The 17685-nt window shown below is 39.8% G+C and overlaps 1 protein-coding gene and 1 pseudogene across 4 annotated transcripts in view; one reads left to right on the forward strand and one right to left on the reverse strand.

Annotated features, from left to right (window-relative positions):
* Positions 1 to 17685, reverse strand: part of NCKAP5 (NCK associated protein 5) — an 845136-nt gene that overhangs the window by 212908 nt on the left and 614543 nt on the right. The window lies entirely within an intron of this gene.
* On the forward strand, positions 1082 to 2699 carry LOC101529207 (eukaryotic initiation factor 4A-II-like; annotated as a pseudogene).

Consider the following 17685-nt stretch of genomic DNA (forward strand, 5'->3'; position numbering starts at 1 on the left):
TCCATCTATTCCACAAATGAATTCCAATTCCAGAGCTACATCCAGCTATCATTTCTCTCTAGCATCCTACCACATAAAGTAATTCCTTGGTGTTTGCCTTTCATGACCTTGACACAGGCCAGTTAGTCTGCGAAATATCCTTCAGTTTGAATCTGCTTGATGTCACTTTATAGAATAAAGTATTTGTAGTAAGAATACCGTGGTGATTATATTGAGGACTTTGCAGTGCATGTGGAGGCACCTGGTACCAACCCACCTCATTATTACTATAATAAGTTAATCACATTGCTAAAGTGTCATCTCTGAGATCTCTACACCATAACACCGCTTATTTTCTTTAGGAACTGATGAGCATCTTCCAGCAAGATATTTTGGCTATATAAATATTCAGAATCTTTGAGAGTATAAATATGCAAAACCCTTGTTCTCGGCCATGATCTGGCATCTGTTCATAGCTGTCTAAGAAAAAACAAGTTACTACATGTTGTGGTGCTTGCCAAAATGTGGTATTTCAATTTTCTTGGTATTACCACATATACTAACTTGAACTTTACCATGTAGAGGGACTATATATTTTAGCATTCCATTTTACTATTATCAGTTGGGATGATTTCAAATGTATTGCTGTTCTTGTATAGTTACAATACATGTTGTTTGAGATAGGAATAATATTTAAAAACCTGTTTCAAAGGATATTTAAATTCATTTTCTTGGTTTTTTTTTGGTTTACTATAGCTATATATAGAAACAAAAGTTCACTATAGTTTTAATATTAGCTTTGAGCTTGTTGTAGTACCTGTTGAGTAGCCTTTATCTAAAATATTAGTAACTAGAAGCACTTCAGATTTCAGGTTTTTTAGATTTTGAATTTTTGCATAGACTTTATTGGTTGAACATCTTTAATCTGAAAATCCCAATCTGACACTTTTGAGCCCTGACAGACTATGGAGACTCAATTTGAGGTACGTAAGGCACTATGTTATTTCTTTTTAGTAGTGAGTTGGTACTCCAAGTACCTATCTTTTTAAAAATAACTTCTCAGCGAGCCTATAAAAAACGGGCGGCCCGGTTCGGCTGTCTTTTCAGTCGGGCGCTGAGGGGCTCTTCGGACATGTCTGGTGGCTCTGCGGATTATAACAGAGAACATGGCGGCCCAGAGGGAATGGACCCCGATGGTGTCATCGACAGCAACTGGAATGAAATTGTTGACAACTTTGATGATATGAATTTAAAGGAGTCTCTTCTTTGGGGCATCTATGCTTATGGCTTTGAGAAGCCTTCAGCTATTCAGCAAAGAGCTATTATTCCTTGCATTAAAGATCCAAATGGTAATTCCAGCACTTGGAGACTATATGGGAGCAACTTGCCATGCCTGCATTGGAGGAACAAACGTTAGAAATGAAATGCAAAAGTTGCAGGCTGAAGCACCACATATCGTTGTTGGTACACCAGGCAGAGTATTTGATATGTTAAACAGAAGATACCTTTCTCCAAAATGGATCAAAATGTTCGTTTTGGATGAAGCAGATGAAATGCTGAGCCGGGGGTTTAAGGATCAAATTTATGAAATTTTCCAAAAACTAAATACTGTATTCAGGTTGTGCTGCTGTCTGCCACAAGCCAACTGATGTTTTAGAAGTGACCAAAAAATTCATGAGAGATCCAATTCGAATTCTGGTGAAAAAGGAAGAATTGACCCTTGAAGGAATCAAACAGTTCTACATCAATGTTGAACGAAAGGAATGGAAGTTGGATACACTTTGTGACTTGTATGAAACATTGACCATTACACAGGCTGTTATTTTTCTCAATACAAGGCGCAAAGTAGACTGGCTCACTGAGAAAATGCATGCCAGGGACTTCACAGTTTCTGCTCTGCATGGTGACATGGACCAGAAGGAAAGAGATGTCATCATGAGAGAATTCCGATCAGGCTCAAGCCGTGTTCTGATCACTACTGACTTGTTGACTCGTGGGATTGATGTACAACAAGTATCTTTGGTCATAAACTATGATCTACCTACCAATCGTGAAAACTACATTCACAGAATTGGCAGAGGGGGTCGATTTGGGAGGAAAGGTGTGGCTATAAACTTTGTTACTGAAGAAGACAAGAGGATTCTTCATGACATTGAGACTTTCTACAATACTACAGTGGAGGAGATGCCCATGAATGTGGCTGACCTTATTTAATTCCTGGGATGAGATAGTTTGAATGCTGTGCTCGCTGTTGCTGAATAGGCGATCACAACGTGGCATTGTGCTTCTTTGGGAATGTTTGAATCTTGTCTCAATGCTCATAACGGATCAGAAATACAGATTTTGATAGCAAAGCGACATTAGTCGTGAGCTCTTGTGAGGAGGAAGGTCACTGGCTTTTTCCTCTAGAGTTAGACTGTTGGGGTGGGTATAAAAGATGGGGTCTGTAAAATCTTTCTTCCTTAGACATGTATTTCCTAGTTCTGTATAAATGGTGGTATTAGATGTTCTGTATCATTTAATAATATACTTGTGGACTAAAAGATATAAGTGCTGTATAAAATCAGCCAATTATGTTAAACTAGCATACCTGCCTTTATTGTGTTTGTCATTAGCCTAAATAGAAAGGCCTTTAAAACTGATTTTTTTTTTAAGGAAAGCATTTGAATGCATTTTGTTTGGTATTGTATTTATTCAATAAAGTATTTAATTAGTGCTAAGTGTGAACTGGACCCTATTGCTAGCCCCAGCGAGCAATCATCTTAGGTAGGGTTTAAATCCTCAGTAAAATTGCCATATTGCACATGTCTTAATGAAGTTTGAATGTTAAATAAATTGTATATTCACTTTAAAAAAATAAAAAATAAATAAAAATAACTTCTCAACAAATAAAAAAAACCCAACCAAGTGAAACCTATTTTTAATCTTTACAAGAAGCAATATGAAATTGATCCATTTGCAATGGCATCTACAGTTCCCAAAAACAAAAAAAATTCAGTATGCTTAACCTGGTATATTTGTACAACTAGTAAGATAGCTTGTCCCTTGCTGTATTGATCAAGATAGGAGACTTCTAACATGCTCCTCTCTCACAAAATGTTAATTGCACTTATGACTAATAATTTTATGGATATAGATTAAAGATGGTTGCCAACGCTTAGGAGTGTGCTCCTTGAATCTTGGTTGGCCTTACTCACTTGCTGGATGTGACAGTGTGTTTGGGGTGCCAGTTCAGGGACTTCAAAACATTTGCTTGGGTTTCTGAGCTTCCACATGTGTCTTCTGCAACTTGCAGCTCTTGGAGTCCTGAGCTTCCATAAAAGGAGCCTGAGTGGTAGCAGTATAAACCTCAAGGGAGTGTGGGGAGGCTCAAGAGAACAAGGCACTTGAGGGAGAAGGACAGCAAAGGAAGCCCTGGCACAGAGACATGGGAGTGAAGAAGCCACTGGGAAATACAGCCTTCAGCCCCGGCTGATGCCAAATGGATTGTACATGACTCACCCACTCAGGAAAATCTAAAGTGGTTATTTTAAACTTCAAAATTCTGGGGTCGTTGGTTATATAGTAATAGATAACTGAAACAAATGTATTTGGGAAATAATCTAGAATATAGATTATCTTATGAATGCATTCAGTTACTAATTTCTTGCTATATTCCAGTAGGTTTGTTAGGGTGTTTGTAAAGATGTGTAAAAGATAGGAAGCCATCACAAGAAACATACATTTAATAAAGAAAACACACTAATTTCTCATATTGAAAAGTATAGTCTCATTAGAGCCAAAAAAATCCATCTAATTTTGAAGTAGGAAAGATAGTTAACATGCAGAGGTAGTATCTGACTCAACCTATTTAATAAGTATTCAAAACAACAAGAAAACTCATCAGAATGAAAAAAAAGGCAATTTAGGTTAGAACAAAATATCAAGGAAGTAACATCTGTTTGGCATCAGCTTTAAGAAGTATCCTGGCTAATATATACATTCAACGCAATCCCAATCAAATTGCCCAAAATATTCTTCATGGAACTGGAAACAATGATCCAAAGGTTCATCTGGAAGCACAAAAAACCACGGATAGCTAGAACTATCCTGAAGAACAGGAAGTTAGCAGGGGGAATCACAGTTCCGGACCTCTGGACATACTATAGGGCAGTGGTTATCAAAACAGCGTGGTACTGGCACAAAGATAGAGAGGAAGATCAATGGAGCAGAATAGAAACGCCAGAAGGAAACCCACACAGATACAGCCAAATAATCTTTGACAAAAAGACAAACGACAACCCAGGCAAATGGGAAGGTCTGTTCAATAAATGCTGCTGGGACAACTGGTTGATAGCCTGCAGAAACAAAAAAATAGATCCACATCTCTCACCATACACTAAGATCAGATCTAAATGGATAACAGATCTAAACCTACATCCAGAAACCTTCAAACTTTTGGAAGAAAATGTTGGAAACACACTGGAACACTTAGGGGTAGGCCCTCACTTCCTAAAAAAGACTCCAGATGCAGTAGAAATCAAGACCAAAATAAACAATTGGGACCTCATCAAACTAAGAAGCTTCTGTACAGCTAGAGAAACAATCAACAAAGTAAAAAGGCAACCCACAGAATGGGAGAAGATCTTCGCACACGACATAGGTGATAGAGGGCTAATATCCAGAATATACAAAGAGCTACAAAACAACCAAAATGTCAAAACAAACAAGCCACTCAAGAAATGGGCACGGGAAATGGGCAGACACTTCACAAAGGAACAAACCCAAATGGCAAATAAACATATGAAAAAATGCTCAAGTTCCCTGGCAATAAGGGAAATCCAAATTAAAACATCAATGAGGTACCACCTAACGCCAGTAAGACTGGCCCACATGAATAAAAGCACCAACGACACTTGTTGGCGAGGTTGTGGGGAAAAGGGAACCCTACTCCACTGCTGGTGGGGCTGCAGGCTGGTACAGCCTCTATGGAAATCAGTATGGAGAATATTCAAACAACTCAAATTCAACATACCGTATGATCCAGCAATAGCACTCCTAGGAATATATCCAGAACACTTGTTCTATGAGAAACCAACATGTACTCCTATGTTCATAGCAGCACAATCAGTAATTGCAAAAACATGGAAACAACCAAAATGCCCATCAAAAGAGGATAGGATAAGAAAGCTATGGTTCATCTACTCCATGGAATACTACTCAGCTATTAAAAAAAACAAAATGCAGTTCTTTGTGGCCAAATGGGCCAAACTGGAAACCATAATGCTAAGGGAAATGAGCCAATCCCAAAAGGTTAAATACCACATGTTTGCCTTAATTTAAGATGATATGATGTTATGTATAACATGTTATGTTTTGAATGTTATATGTTGTGTATAAACTAAAATTGAAGTATAGGTGAGGTGGTCACAGAAGGTGGCTGGGAACCCGCATTTACTTTTAACATATTGGTTACTCATTACTATGTCAATTAATTCCATAATGATGTAAATTTTTGCTGATGGTATGTTGGAGCTTTCAATTGACTGGGATGATACTCTGCTGGCTCTGTCATCAGACCAGAGAGGGTATACCTAAGAAACCGTTGAACTTGACGGGACAATAAGATGCTGGACTCTATGTTTGGTATACGCTTGCAATGGGGAAATCTCAACTGAACTTGAGCTGTGGTTATGCAATAAGGTGGAGGAATCCACCATGGTGGGAGGGTTTGGGGAGGGGTGGGGAGAACCCAAGTATCTATGTAACTGTGTCACATAATACAATGTAATTACTGAAGTTAAATAATAAATAATTAAAAAAAAAAAAAAAAAAGAAGTATCCTGGCTAGAATCTTGGCTATAAACTGTATCAAACTAGCATGGAAACAAATAAGGTTAGACACCAGGCAGTCTCTGCAGCACAAAATTAAAACAGTGGGTTCAACAATGACCAAAAAGGAAGAAGTGATAATGCACAAAAGAAAAGGGTAGAAAGCAAGAAGGGGTAAGGTGGCATAGAGGAAGCAGATGAGCGACAAAGGGGATATCCTATATCAGGAAAGGGAGAGAATGCTGCATAAAAAGATCGAAGCACAGCACAGATGCTCCTTGACTTAGGATGGATACCATTTGAAAAGCCCCTTACACACATTGAACATGTGTATATAGTTCCCTCACCTAGCGAACCTCAGATCTCAGCAACACAGCACCTAAGAGCATCAGTTTCTCCTGATTATCAGAGGGCTAAGAACTGCAGCTCCTTGTCTTAGCCCCATCTCAGATGATGGCACCAGCTATCATTCTCATTGAAAGAGACCAGACGACCAGCTTGTATGGTTTCTACTGAATGGGTATCACTTTTACACTGTCAGTTTAAAAAAAAAAAAAAAAAAAAAAAACCTAAAATGGATAAGAACCTAAAGAACCTAAAAGAGTGCCTCCCTGTGGCTTTTCTTGCTACAACAGCTCATCTTTTCTCAAAGTGTCTTTGGATTCACAAATTTTCTGAAAACTTATTCAGCAAAAGAAGACAGGCCAGGGTAAGACCAGAAAAGAGGTATTTCTGTAAAATATCTGGCACCCAAACTGGAAAAATCGCTTCTGTATCATTACCACTCTGAAGCACGATCCTCGAGGCCGGCATGTAGTATTACCACGCCAGTTACACAGCTTCATGTCTGCAGGCCAAGGGAGTTCCGATTCAGTCCCCCTCCCCCCTGCAACATTCAGAAATACACAAAACAACCACAAAACATACAGTCTATTTTATTTGAAAGCAGTCTAAAGAGATGAGGAGAAAGCATCTCGGGAATGGCTAAGCATTCCATCAAGTTTACCACCCAAGCAAGTGTGTTCTTGACTTACTAGGGTGATGTGAAGCTTGTGTACAAGGATACCAGGGATTGGATCTGTATACCAGCTTAAAAATTTTTGTGATCATCAGGTCAAACTTAACAGGATTTCTGTATTTCATTTAATCATGTCTGGTCACCATGGTGGACATGCGTGGAGGACAGCTGGCTACTGGGTATTTCTCATTGATTGTATTTAACAGCTATGGTCTCCCTCCTTAAATAATGTCTGGGGTTACTGGGGAACTTGGAGATGAATTTTGCCATCCTAGAAGTTTTCAGAAAGCAGTGTTTTTCTCTGTCCATCAACATAGGAATAAATATAATTGCCATACGTGCACGGACACATTTTCACAATGCTCTTGCTCTTGTACTCAACAATTATAGGGATTGCTAGTAGGTCCAGGATTGGCAGAAGGTACTAGAAATATAAACTCAAATAAGACAGTATCATCAAGGAATTCAGGACCCTGCAATGAGAAATGGTATACAGTACCTGTCTGCAAGTTAATTTTTGAAGAGTAAAATGGAAAATACTTCCTAATGAATGCTAATTGGATTCCTAATAGAATTTCTATGAACTTCTAGAATTTAAATCCTTGATAAGACTTTGGACTGGCAATTTTCAAACCTGCACATACATCTGAATCAGCTAATGAGCTGTGAGAGTACACATTGTTGGGCACCGTCTCTCCATGTTGGGATTCAGTGTGCTCAGGGCAAGGCCTGTGAAGCTGCATCCCTGGATAAGTTCCCAAGGGGGTACCACTGCTGGCCTTGTGGTCTCGCTTTCAGGGCCATTATGCTAGATAATCTGCTTCAGAAGGAAGGCACTCAGCACCTTCTGTTCCCTTTGCTGCCATCATGTTAGAGTGCTTGAGGATTCTCTTTTTTTTTTTTTTTTTTTTTTTTTAAAAAAAGATTTATTCATTTTATTACAGCCAGATATACACAGAGGAGGAGAGACAGAGAGGAAGATCTTCCGTCCGATGTTTCACTCCCCAGGTGAGCCGCAACGGGCCGATGCGCGCCGATCCGATGCCGGGAACCTGGAACCTCTTCCGGGTCTCCCACGCGGGTGCAGTGTCCCAATGCATTGGGCCGTCCTCAACTGCTTTCCCAGGCCACAAGCAGGGAGCTGGATGGGAAGTGGAGCTGCCGGGATTAGAACCGGCGCCCATATGGGATCCCGGGGCGTTCAAGGCGAGGACCTTAGCCGCTAGACCACGCCGCCGGGCCCGAGGATTCTCTTTCTATTTGTCTAGAAAAGGTTGTCACCATACAATCATGTGCCTTTCTCTCTTATTTCCTGTAGGAGTCTGCCTCTCTTCTCCTACATCAGTAATTCTCCCTCAATAAACTCACGTGGAGGTTAGCTACAGGCACTGCCTCCTTTCATTTGTACTCTTTCTTGCCCTCTTAATTCTCTCTCATTTATACCTCCAGATGGCCATCTATCAACAACTACAGCAAAACCTGGTCTTAGGGTCAGTGTTGTGGCACAGTAAGTTAAGCATCCACTTGAGAAGCTAGCATCTGATATCAGAACCCCATCTGCTTCATTTCCAATCCAGTTTCTGCCTATTAAAACCCGTGGAAGGTCAGCTGAAAGTGGCTCAAGTTCTGGGGCTCCTGCCACCTGCATGGGAGACCTGGAAGGAGTTCCTGGTTCCTAGCTTTTGCCAAGTGAGCCAGAAGATAGAGGACCTCTCTTGGTCTCTCTCTGTTTGCCACTCCACCTTAAAAATAAACAAATGGATCATTAAAAAAGAAAAGAAAGGAAAATCCTGCTGTGAAAGGACTTACAAATTCATCCTCTTTCAGGTTCAAATGAGCAATAAAGCATCAAAGAGGACTTGCTTGTGAATGAAAGAGGGAGAACTTAGAAAGTGGCATGAATGTGGAGAAAGTCTGTGAATCATTTTACGTTGAAATCACATTCTATTATTTTTCATGTAAAACACTGAAGAGTATGCTCATGGTGATCTCGACTGTGTCTTAGAGTAACTGTCATGTGCCTACTCTGGTGTTTCCACAGCACTCTGTATGTACACCTTCAGTCACAGCAGGCACCATGCTGTAGTGGGAGATGCTTTGTACCATCCTACCACCCACCCTTCGTCTTTGATGGCAGGTGCCCATTCTTCCTATACTATGTTTGGTGTCTGAAACATAGAAGGGACCTGTATTATCTGGTTCCTTTGATATACAATTTTTAAGTCCAAGTGATACGGACTGTAGTTAGATTTATAAAAAGCAATACCAGCTTAGGAAGATGAACACTTCTGTTATATGCTTCCAAGTTTCTATTTGTTGTTTCCACTCATACTACATTGCAAACACTTGCCATTTGCAAGGTCTGACATCTTGGCAGACCACCTCAGTAGCTCAAGGTGCAACTATTCCCTGCTCCTCTCCCCACCACACAATGTAACTGCAAAGTCCAAGTGCACCCTGCAGACTGACAAGAGGAAACTCGCAAAGCCTTGCCAAGATGTAGACACAAGATGGTCACTGGCACACAGACCTAAAGGGAAGGGATTGGACACACCAGCAGCCCAGCAGCCTGGTCCAGGTTCAAGCACTCATCTCAGGAAAACAACATACTCCTCTCCAGCAGAGCATGAACAACAGAAGCCCAATCACTGGGTTTTTGGCTCAGAATAGCTATGCTTTATATCTGGGCTTATTTCTAGCTACCTGGCAGGTGCAGAACTAGGATGAGATACACAACAGTACATCATTACAGAATCCTACCCTGTAGGACACCCAACTCAGGCGAGAGAAGTACACTATCAAACAACTAGTCAGTGAGGAGTTCAGAGTATGCACTAAATTTAATCAAACGTTACACAAATCTAAGTATATGTCATATAATTGTTAACTTCTGTGTTGAATATCAGCTTAAAAACTCTTGAAAAAAATTACAGCTGGTTATCAAAAAATCTGGTGTGAGCTGAAATCAACTCTCCAGTGTTCCTTCATATCACAGAGCTTGGGAAAAGCTGGAAATGGGTGTGAATACAGCAGTGTTTGTACTCTGCTTCCAACGTGAACCAGAACTGCGTATCCTGACACTGAACATCAGGTCTCAGCTAGAACACCACTCTCAGCTCCGCCTTCTTCCTAAGGTCTGTGAGTTCTCTTTAATTCTGTTTCTCCTTTTATATCTGTAATGCTGCCTTCCAAATAAACAAATGGTAGACAAGCAAATAAAGCTTTTCTTAATATCCCTCATATATTTAAAAATGTATACAAATAAAATTGCCCAATATAATTCTTCCTACAAAGCTTAAAAACTGGAAAAAAATATATTCCTTAGTGTTACATACATAGGAATTAAACCTACATTTATTTAAAAAGCAAGAAAATGTGTTATTACAGAGTCAGCTTAACTATAACCCCTAGTAAGGGAAGGCATTATTTTTACAGAGTTCATATGGACTTCTAGGCTAATACAAACACCTTACTTGTTAACCTTGTAGCAGTCACTCAGTTTCTTTCTTGCATTATAATTTTTAACTCTAAACATATGCTTTATGCTATTTTCTAGAAACATATCACACATATACAAACATATTACTGAGCAGATACATAAAGGGAAAATTCTGGAAGAGACCCAATGCATAAGCGTAGTCCCTTAAAACTACAATAGAGTGGGAAAATCAGAGATAAGGATGAGAAGCATAGGGTAGGCAGGCAGTGGCAATGATTAAATGCCACTTGGAAAGACTGTATGCCAAATTGGAGCTCCCGATTTTGAGATGTGATTCTGCTTGTGACTCCAGGTTCCTGGGAGGCAGCAACAGGTGATGACCCAAGTATTTCAATCACTATCAACCCTTTGGGGGACCTGGATTGAGTTCCGGCTCTTGGTCCCAGCTTAGCCTGACACTTAGGAGGTGAACAAGTGAACAAAAATCTTTGTCTCATTTTTTCTTTCAAATAAAATGAGAATCAAGAAATTTTAAAAATATTTAAAAGGAACACAGTTGTGGAAGAGCCAGATAGTAAAATAAATGACATGGAAAAAAAAGTATATGTTTTACAGAGCCGATGCCAGTGCCAGTAGCAAAAAGGGACAGAATGGATAGATGAGAAGATCTAAACCATGTTGTAATTGCAGTATTCCTGTCCAGGGTGACCAAGGTCTGAAAGAAAACAGCAGGATTAAGGAGAAAAAAGGCATTTATTGGAGCACAAACTCAGAATACATTCACCAGGCTTCTAACCAGCATATAGATGAGAAAAAGTGAGAACCAAAGACTACACAGAGTTTGATGTTCTGGGTCTCTGAGAGGACTATGAGCTTCTCAATAGAAATAAGGAAAAAGTGAGATAAAAAAATCATGAGAATCTTTTGTGCGGGGAGGGATCCTGTTGCTTTGCCATGGAATAATTTTTCCCCCTGTCATACAGAGAAGAGGAAATCACTACAGATACAGAATTAGTTCTTAAGCAAGGTATGCCAGTGGGCCTAATGATCCCCTACCTTCATTATCACTGTGTGACTGTTTTCATGAAATCCTTTCCTCAAAGATTTCTCTCACTCTTTTCTCTTAAGGGAAGAAAAGTATTGTTCCATTGTTAAAGAATTTAAATGAGAGGGGCTTGCACTGTGGTATAATGGGCTAGGTCTCTGTCAGCAACACTGACATTCCACATGTGCGCCAGTTCCAGCCCTGATGCTCCATTCGTAGTCCAACTCTCCTGCTGGTGGCCTGGCTGAGCAGTAGAGAATGACCTAAGCTCCCTATGTGTGAGACCCAGAGAAGGCTCTTAGCTCCTGAGTTCAGATCAGTTCAGATCTGCTGTTGTTGTCACTTGGAGAGTGAACCAGCAGATGGAAGATCTCTGTTTTGCCCTCTCTCTGTAACTCTGCCTTTAAAACAAAATTTTTTTTTAAAAAAAAATCTGTATAAGAGAAATGGGACTAAGGTTTTAGTGTCGTTGGTATTTAATTTAGGCATGAGGCAACTCTCTCGCCTTTTCCTCTAGGACAAAGGCAATCATGGGTCACCAAAAGGCTACCTGCACCTCCTCCTTGCTTGCACCTGCCTCGAGGGGTGGTGAGCAGCAGTAGCATCAGCTCAGTAGCACCTGGGCAGGGGAGACCTTCTGCCTTTCTGCCAGGAGGGAGGACAGTGAGCCACACCACCATAACAAGTGAAGATAACTGAGTTTGAGCACTGCCAGGATACTGTCTTGATACAGGAAACACGTTGATTTGTTGCTGTACCAACATTTCCCCATCACAGTTAACAAAAAATCCCAGATCTGACCAACAGAGAGTAGTTATTTTTTATTTGTGATAGGGTTCAAAGATAATCTGTCTTTGAAGACATAACTATGTCAGAGATGCATCCCTGTGAAGCTAACAGCTTGAAGACATCTCACTGCCAGGAGCTGGAGATGTAGATTGTAGAGCAAGATGAGGGACAAAGACTTGGCTGCCGCAGTGACACAGAAAACCATGGGAGCTATAGAGTGTTATGATGGCAACAACTACAGTGAGCACGAAGTTTCCTGGGTCCTGAGCTGACATATGATGGACTCCATCTACTACAATCTAACAACACTGTAAAGGAGGCTAGCTGTTGCTATCTTTCCTTTAGAGATGATGGATCAGAGGCTCAGGGGTTTCAGCATGCTTTCTCCAAGCCCCCAAGATCTACCTGATTTAGAAGAACCCTAAAACACTATGGTCAACTTCTTAGCATTCTACATTTCCAACTCTACTGCTGTGATGAACTTACGTTAACCTCCCTCTATCCCTGGCTATAAACCACACACCTTGTTAGCAAATGCAGGCGCTAAGAGAGGGGAAATGCGGCTCCTCTTTTTGTAAAGAATTTTCTTCAGAAACAATGAGGAAGGAGGAGAGCTAACACATTTACAGCCACTTTAATTCCTCCTATTTTAGCTTTTGAAATGTCCTGTAAAGTTCTGTGTGGGTGACAAGGTGCAAGCTGGGAGATATTTTAAGCAGTTGAGACCATGGGGGATAAGTGTTGAGGGGAAACAAAATGTGATTTCTTACTGAGAACTGCAGAAAAGAAAACAACTAAGCTTTAATAGCTCGGGTGCAGTAAGAGATGTGGGTTGGGAAGCTGGCAGTCATTCATGTTATGAACAGATTTTTTCAATTTGAACTAGACATTTGGCTAATATTTACTTCATTGTATATATTTTGCATATGGTACACCCAACTGCAATGCTAGTCGGGATGTATTTTATGTCTACATGATGTGTCATGGAGATACTTGTACAACAATCATGTGACATGAGAGACCAGGCTAGTTGTAATCTGGCAGTTTAGCAGAGACATCATCCAGCAGCACATTGTGGCAGAGACTACACTTGGAAGCCAGGGTTTCAAGCTCTTGAATGTATTTACTATGTGACACTTAACATTAACGAGCAAGACAGTTAACCATTCTTGTCTATTTTTTATATCATTTTTTCAGGCCATATCATCTTCAAAGTCTTGTCCAGCTATAAAGTCACACATGAGTGTGAAGCTATATAGCAACCATCCAAAGATGAGAACTTTTTAGAGGACAGAGAAGCTCAGCCTTTTACTACCTGCACAGAACAGCAAATCCTTTCATAAAACTCTGGAGGCACATGATGCTCATTTGAGGCTGCTAGAGGGTGAGTCAATTTCTGTCAGCACCCACAGAGCCTCGTTGGCCTCCTCTTTCCAAAGCAGACTTTGATGCAATCTGGTGAGCAAAGAGAGGCATTACAAGCCAGAATGGAGTCTCATTAAGACAGACATGGATGAAATGTCAGGCTGTGAACAGCAAAGCTTATTTCTATGTCTTCACAGATGGCTGCAAAAACAAGGTCTTGCTGATTTGGTTAGAAAAAAATGATAAATGAAAAGCCCCATGATATGAGATCGTGGGTGTATATTATCTGTGTGTGCTTAGAATATCTATCATGTATCTATATCTATCATCTCTCTATCTATTATCTATCTATCTATCTATCTATCTATCTATCTATCTATCTATCTATCTACCAGGGTTAGCATTGTTGGTATTTTAGGTCAGATAATCCTTGCTCATACAGCTGTCTTGTGTACTGTGCAATGTTTAGCAGCATCTTTAGACTCTACTCATGCATACCCATTTTATCCTCTTCACCAAGTTTAGAAATAAAAGATGTGATAAGCCACTGCTAAATATCCCCTTGCAGGGCTACACACACATACGCAGACACACATGTGCACATGTTCACATATATACACATACATGCATGACATTACACTCATACTTTCATGGCAGTTTTAACTTCATGAACAGACTTCTGAACACACAAAGCTAAAAATGATTGGGATCTTAAGTACAACAACACTGTTTCATAGATGAAAGAAACTGAAGCCAAGAGATACATAGCAATGACTCCCCACCTAGCCATTGTAACGCATGTTCCATTCTTGGATGCAAGAATATGAGAACTGGAAGATATCTCACTTCCCTAAACCCAGTCTGAATTTTTCAGGCTAGAAAATTTGATCATTACTTTTTTTTCATCTGCCATTCTACCCATTACACTGATGTTTTTTTCCTGCCCTTTTACTCCATGTACTGATGAATGCTCTGGCAGATTGGGTATTAAATGAATCTTAATTATATTCTTCAAGGTAGTGGAATTTATGCTCAATTACTCAAAAAGTCAACCTTCACAGAACATGTTCTCTCCAATCAACTAAATTGGGACAGGTTGAGATAGCCCCTGGCTCAAGTCTCACACCTACTAAGCTCCATTTAGGTCCCATGGCAGCACAATTATCCAGTCAATTGCTCTGGAGGGAACATCATCTCAAAAACATGACCAAGTTCACACCATTGTAATTAATCAGACAGCTGCTCTAGTGTGATGGTAGTTAACACCTCACTGGCTTGCAACTGTCCTTGTAACCCAGTGAGGGGCTGCTCACATTAACAATGAACTCTATTTATAGACTCCCCCATTTTGATGCTAATTGCAAAATAATACCCACATTGTCATTCTGTCTAAATGTTTCACCTCAGCAGAAATACATTAAGCAAACAACATGCTATATGAAATAGGATTGTCAGTAAAATATACTGGCCATGGAAAATAAATTCAAAAGGTCTTATTTACAAAGTCATCTATTCATATTTTTCTAAGCTGTTCTAGAATTATTGTGCTTCAAAACTGAAACTATGGGAAATAATGAAGACAGGGCTATGCAAAGAGTTCCTTTAAAAGAGCAAAGAATAGAGATGTTGTGTACAATAAGTAGATGCAAATATATGCTAGGAGACAGGAAGTGCCTGGTTATGATTTGCAAATGCTGGTCTAAGGTTTTCAGCCATCATGATATCACATCACCTTCATCTGCTTCAGAGTACAGGTAAAGCTTATTCAAATGTCTTACTGATGTGCATTTTGTTTGTGAAATCTAAAGGTCCTTATTTCCTATTAGCTTTTGAGCTACTAGGATCATAGCATTTGAGGATCCCCAGGTTTCTAAACATATAAGTTATTTCCACTTTCTCAACATCCACATACAGAAGGAATTATTATTGAAAACCATAAAGACAACAAACTTGATTTTAAAGCACCAAGGTAAAAGGAAATCTACATGTAGAATATAATGATCTGTGCTGAAAAGAATTCCTAAATCTGAGAAATTCAATTATTTCTCCAAAAGCAATCACAGTTTAGAGAGTAGAAGATGTAGAGGAGCTATTCATTAGACCTGGTGGGAAATGGGAAGGAGGGTGATGGGTGAGGTATCCAGTAAGAACACAATAAGCAACTCCAATCTCCAGTAGGTATCCCTGCTAAAGGTCAGGGGGAACAGAGTTATGACAGTGAACTTTAAAGACACTGACAGGAAACAAGAGTACTTGCTTCATGTGGGCTGCCTTGCTGTTCACAAAGAACCATTAGTCCAGTCACAGAAAGGCATATTGTTTTACATGGACACTCATTTGTCATAACCTGTAGAGTACATTAAAAGCTGCCCAAGTGTTTTAAATGTACTCAGCAAATTCGCCTTCTCACCTGTGTGCAGGCAAGTTTGTGGCTACAGGGTAAAGTTCAACAAGAACTTGATTCAATGGATAGATGGAATGCTAAAGGCAACGCATAGCCTTGAGAGTCCTTGCTGATGTCTTACTGAGTTGCTGTCATGGTTGATGCACCCTGATGAGCTCATCATGTTCAGGGCTCTTACTACAGGAGATGTCCAGAAGGGGTTCACATGGGAGAGACCACACAGCTTGCTTATCAGCATAGGGATTCCCAGCTTCCATTAGGACACAACTACCATATGACTGGCCCTGCACTAGGCATGGAGGGCGGTACAAAGCAATGGGCAGGAGGTAGCTGGCATTCACCAGTGTAGGTATGAATTCTGGCAGCACAGATTATCTGTGCCCTCACACTAAATTAAGTCACTGGTGCTTTGTGTCACTTTGTTTCCTAATCTGTAAAACAAGGGTAAAAAGAAAATGTAGGTCACAGGTTGTTGTGTGGGTCAAGTGGCATGAGGTATGGGGATCACTGAAGATATCTACTGGAAAGTGATGGCTGGTTGTAAAAACTGCAGCCCCTGGCCACATCTGGTTATGGGTAAATTAAGACTAAAGCTAACAAATCCAGCACCCCAGGCTCACTAGCCACATTTCAAACACTCAATAGCCAAAGATTATTTCAGAGGTTGATATACAAGGAGGCTGCAAAACAGACATGAAAATGTGCATTGTCCCTTAGTTACATTGATGTGAACATTTCAAAGGTCCCTCATATTTTGTTAGCTGATTCTTTAAGGTCATTATTATTCATTCTGAGGCATATGTCCTACAGTCACTGAAAATCATCTGACGTGTTGACCTGAAAAATATATGAAATTCTCAATTCATTATGCTTTTATTACATTTTCTTCTTTCAATTCATTATTTCCTCTTTATCTCAGTTTATCCCCTGCAATATCCCTGTGATGTATAAACATACATCATTTTCATCTTATGGAGAGGAGAGAGACCTACACAAAATATCTACGATGCTCATATGAGAAAAAAAAACCAGTCGAATCTTTAGAGGATTTTGAAAATAGAAAAACAAACTAGGCAAACAAGGCCACTTGGGAGGAATTAACTTCCTATTTTTCCATATTCAAACCTCATAAGAGTTTATTGGGGGAAATTTGTAAAAATACATAAAACTAACCAGCAAGCAAAAATTGCTTAAAATTATACCATGTATAGATAAAATAATGAACATACCACTTTCTAGGGAAATAAAGCATATGTTGTGTATCACATCTCATTTATTAGATTTTTTCCCATTTAGAGTGAGTATTTCTCTATACAACTAAAAAATATTTGATAAAATACTTAATGAGTCTACAAGATGATGCTATGGGGCTGTATTACATCTTGCTTCACATTTTAAAAATGTTGGAGCAGGTGCTGTGACACAGCTGTTATCCCGGGGGAGTACTGGTCCAAGTCCTGGCTGCTCCACTCTCAATTAAACTTCCTGCTGATGCACCTTGGAAAGCAACAAAAGACAGCCCAAACATTTGGGCTTGGGCCTCTAGGATCCACATGGGCGCTTCAGGCTCTTAACTTCACCCTGGCCCAGCACTGGCTGTTTCAGTCATTGGGAGAGTGAATCAGGATCTCTCTGGGAGTCTCCCTCTCTCTGTAACTCTGCCTTTCAAATTAATAATTAATATATATATATATATATATATATATATACACACACACACACATATATATACATATATACATATATAATATGATATTATACATATAAATAATACATTAAATAATATATATGTATGTTTTTAAAGAATGCTGCAAATACTGGTTTCATACAACTTC

Source organism: Ochotona princeps, chromosome 5 (assembly GCF_030435755.1).
Source record: "Ochotona princeps isolate mOchPri1 chromosome 5, mOchPri1.hap1, whole genome shotgun sequence".
NCBI lineage: Eukaryota > Metazoa > Chordata > Mammalia > Lagomorpha > Ochotonidae > Ochotona > Ochotona princeps.